This window comes from Protopterus annectens, chromosome 9.part0, assembly GCF_019279795.1.
Source record: "Protopterus annectens isolate FY-2018-M chromosome 9.part0, PAN1.0, whole genome shotgun sequence".
In the NCBI taxonomy this organism is placed as follows: domain Eukaryota; kingdom Metazoa; phylum Chordata; order Ceratodontiformes; family Protopteridae; genus Protopterus; species Protopterus annectens.
The window spans coordinates 1,941,857,187-1,941,862,186 of NC_056743.1; the positions used below are offsets into that span (position 1 = coordinate 1,941,857,187).

Sequence of the window (5,000 nt, forward strand, 5' to 3'; positions counted from 1 at the left end):
AACTTGTTGTGCTTTCTATCACGTCAGGCACAGCAAAACCTTCTTTGCTCAACTGTCAAGTAGGAATGACCTAGCTACGCAAAGCACACTTTCAAAACTGCATATATCCCTGACTGTTTTGGTTGATATACACAAGACTTCATTGCTGAAGAAGTCCTAAATCACAGTTTGAACTATAAAACTTTGTTTTTTGATCCCTCTGAAGCACTGATTTTGAATAAGTAAATGTTGCATAGCAAAACACACAAATACATGTTTACTTTACAGAACGCCATAAAACAGTAATTTCTAATAATTGAGAAACTCTTGCATAAAGACATGCATTTGCATATATAATTTTATAGACGCGTATGTATATTAATGTGCACACACACAGCTCTCAGCTGTCCAGATTTTCACAAACTGTCTAGATTTATGACTCATATTTTTTGTCTGTTTCTCATAAAATTGTAGTTTTCTGGAAATCACTGGCAAATCATTGAGGAGTGAAGTCAGAAAATAATGGCAGACATTTGATTTTCAGACTTCATATCTTTCAGAAAATTCATGCTAATGCAAAACCTGTTATTATCTCAACTTTTTAAGTTTGTAAGAGCAATATTTAAAAAGTGAAAATATTTATGGGCCTTTGTCGACCCATTATTTGTGGCTTTGTCCAGATTTCTTGCTCAAAGAAGTTGAGAGGCATGACGCACATAGGTATAGATTCAAACACAGAAGGAGATGGTACCATACAGCATAGAAAGACTTAAGATAAGAAGTAGTATTCATCTGTTGCTCTCAACTGTACAGATTTTTACATAATGTCCACATTTTTGCCTCATACTTTTGGTCTGTTCCTCTTAAAATTTGTGTTTTTCTGGCAAATCACCGAGGATCGAAGTAACTAAATAATGGCATACATTTGAGTTTCAAACTTCATATTGTTCAGAAATGCATACGAACACAAATGCTGCTATTCTAGCAATTTTCTATGTTTGTAACAGTAATATTTCAAATGCGTCCATATTTTTGGCCCTTTGTCCCCACCCCCATTGTTTTATGCTTTGTCTCCATTTCTTGCGCTAAGAGGTTGAGACGTCTGCATTGTGTTTTGATAAATGAAGTAACTTCAACAAGAAGATGAACTCATATGTCCTTTAGTAGTATAGCATCTTATACACCAAAGTACAGTACCCTCCCTCCTTAGTATAGCATCTTATACACCAAAGTACAGTACCCTCCCTCCTTAGTATAGCATCTTATACACCAAAGTACAGTACCCTCCCTCCTTAGTATAGCATCTTATACACCAAAGTACAGTACCCTCCCTCCTTAGTATAGCATCTTATACACCAAAGTACAGTACCCCTCCCTCCTTAGTATAGCATCTTATACACCAAAGTACAGTACCCTCCCTCCCTCCTTAATATAACATCTTAAACACCATGAGTACCCCTCCCTCCTTAGTATAGCATCTTATACACCAAAGTACAGTACCCTCCCTCCTTAGTATAGCATCTTATACACCAAAGTACAGTACCCTCCCTCCCTCCTTAATATAACATCTTAAACACCATGAGTACCCCTCCCTCCTTAGTATAGCATCTTATACACCAAAGTACATTACCCTCCCTCCCTCCTTAATATAACATCTTAAACACCATGAGTACCCCTCCCTCCTTAGTATAACATCTTATACACCAAAGTACAGTACCCCTCCCTCCTTAGTATAGCATCTTATACACCAAAGTACATTACCCTCCCCTCCCTCCTTAATATAACATCTTAAACACCATGGGTACCCCTCCCTCCTTAGTATAGCATCTTATACACCAAAGTACAGTACCCCTCCCTCCTTAGTATAGCATCTTATACACCAAAGTACAGTACCCTCCCTCCCTCCTTAATATAACATCTTAAACATCATGGGTACCCCTCCCTCCTTAGTATAGCATCTTATACACCAAAGTACAGTACCCTCCCCTCCCTCCTTAATATAACATCTTAAACATCATGGGTACCCCTCCCTCCTTAGTATAGCATCTTATACACCAAAGTAGTGTACCCCTCCCTCCTTAGTATAGCATCTTATACACCAAAGTACAGTACCCTCCCTCCCTCCTTAGTATAGCATCTTATACACCAAAGCAGAGTACCCCTCCCTCCTTAGTATAGCATCTTATACACCAAAGTAGAGTGCCCTCCCTCCCTCCTTAATATAACATCTTAAACACCATGAGTACCCTCCCTCCTTAGTATAGCATCTTATACACCAAAGTACAGTACCCTCCCTCCTTAGTATAGCATCTTATACACCAAAGTACAGTACCCTCCCTCCTTAGTATAGCATCTTATACACCAAAGTACAGTACCCTCCCTCCTTAGTATAGCATCTTATACACCAAAGTACAGTACCCCTCCCTCCTTAATATAACATCTTAAACACCATGAGTACCCCTCCCTCCTTAGTATAGCATCTTATACACCAAAGTACAGTACCCCTCCCTCCTTAGTATAGCATCTTATACACCAAAGTACAGTACCCCTCCCTCCTTAGTATAACATCTTATACACCATGAGTACCCCAGCCTCCTTAGTATAGCATCTTATACACCAAAGTACAGTACCCCTCCCTCCTTAGTATAGCATCTTATACACCAAAGTACATTACCTCCCTCCCTCCTTAATATAACATCTTAAACACCATGAGTACCCTCCCTCCTTAGTATAGCATCTTATACACCAAAGTACATTACCCTCCCCTCCCTCCTTAATATAACATCTTAAACATCATGAGTCCACTCCCTCCTTAGTATAACATCTTATACACCAAAGTACAGTACCCTCCCTCCTTAGTATAGCATCTTATACACCAAAGTACAGTACCCTCCCTCCTCCTTAATATAACATCTTAAACACCATGGGTACCCTCCCTCCTTAGTATAGCATCTTATACACCAAAGTACAGTACCCTCCCTCCTTAGTATAGCATCTTATACACCAAAGTACAGTACCCTCCCTCCCTCCTTAATATAACATATTAAACACCATGGGTACCCTCCCTCCTTAGTATAGCATCTTATACACCAAAGCACAGTACCCCTCCCTCCTTAGTATAGCATCTTATACACCAAAGTACAGTACCCTCCCCTCCCTCCTTAATATAACATCTTAAACATCATGGGTACCCCTCCCTCCTTAGTATAGCATCTTATACACCAAAGTACAGTACCCTCCCTCCCTCCTTAGTATAGCATCTTATACAGCAAAGTACAGTACCCTTCCTCCTTAGTATAGCAACTTATACACCAAAGCAGAGTACCCCTCCCTCCTTAGTATAGCATCTTATACACCAAAGCAGAGTACTCCTCCCTCCCTCCTTAATATAACATCTTAAACACCATGGGTACCCCTCCCTCCTTAGTATAGCATCTTATACACCAAAGTACAGTACCCTCCCTCCTTAGTATAGCATCTTATACACCAAAGTACAGTACCCTCCCTCCTTAGTATAGCATCTTATACACCAAAGTACAGTACCCTCCCTCCTTAGTATAGCATCTTATACACCAAAGTACAGTACCCTCCCTCCTTAGTATAGCATCTTATACACCAAAGTACAGTACCCTCCCTCCCTCCTTAATATAACATCTTAAACACCATGAGTACCCCTCCCTCTTTAGTATAGCATCTTATACACCAAAGTACAGTACCCTCCCTCCTTAGTATAGCATCTTATACACCAAAGTACATTACCCTCCCCTCCCTCCTTAATATAACATCTTAAACACCATGGGTACCCCTCCCTCCTTAGTATAGCATCTTATACACCAAAGTACAGTACCCCTCCCTCCTTAGTATAGCATCTTATACACCAAAGTACATTACCCTCCCCTCCCTCCTTAATATAACATCTTAAACACCATGGGTACCCCTCCCTCCTTAGTATAGCATCTTATACACCAAAGTACAGTACCCTCCCTCCTTAGTATAGCATCTTATACACCAAAGTACAGTACCCCTCCCTCCTTAGTATAACATCTTATACACCATGAGTACCCCTCCCTCCTTAGTATAGCATCTTATACACCAAAGTACAGTACCCTCCCTCCTTAGTATAGCATCTTATACACCAAAGTACAGTATCCTCCCTCCCTCCTTAATATAACATCTTAAACACTATGAGTACCCTCCCTCCTTAGTATAGCATCTTATACACCAAAGTAGAGTACCCCTCCCTCCTTAGTATAGCATCTTATACACCAAAGTACAGTACCCTCCCTCCCTCCTTAGTATAACATCTTAAACACCATGAGTACCCCTCCCTCTTTAGTATAGCATCTTATACACCAAAGTACAGTACCCTCCCTCCTTAGTATAGCATCTTATACACCAAAGTACAGTACCCCTCCCTCCTTAGTATAACATCTTATACACCAAAGTACAGTACCCTCCCTCCTTAGTATAGCATCTTATACACCAAAGTACAGTACCCTCCCTCCTTAGTATAGCATCTTATACACCAAAGTACAGTACCCCTCCCTCCTTGGTATAGCATCTTATTCACCAAAGTAAAGCACCCCTCCCTCCTTAGTATCTTATTCACAAAAGTAGAGTACCCTCCCTCCTTAGTATAGCATTTTATACTCCAAAATACAGCACCCCTCCCTCCTTAGTATAGGTTCATAGATTCATAGCTAGGTTCATAGATTAGTACTAGACTAACTGCTCTTGTGGGCTATTTTTTAAGCCTAGCCAATTACCCCATGTGAGACTCAAACCCTGCACCTTGTGTCAGCAAGGAAAACACCGTAACCATTCTGACACCCTCTCACCCTCTAGTACCTTATACACCAAAGTAGAGTACCCCTCCCTCCTTAGTATAGCATCTTATTCACCAAAGTAGTGTACCCCCCTCTCAGTATAGTATCTTATACGCCAAAGTAGACTACCTCTCCCTCCTTCTTTCTTCCCTCCCTCCCTGCTCAGCCCCTGCAGTGTTACTTGTTTAGTTTTTT

The 5,000-nt window shown here is 40.7% G+C and overlaps 1 protein-coding gene across 1 annotated transcript in view; it reads left to right on the top strand.

The window, feature by feature from the left end:
* Nucleotides 1-5,000, top strand: part of RTBDN (retbindin) — a 431,720-nt gene that overhangs the window by 832 nt on the left and 425,888 nt on the right. The window lies entirely within an intron of this gene.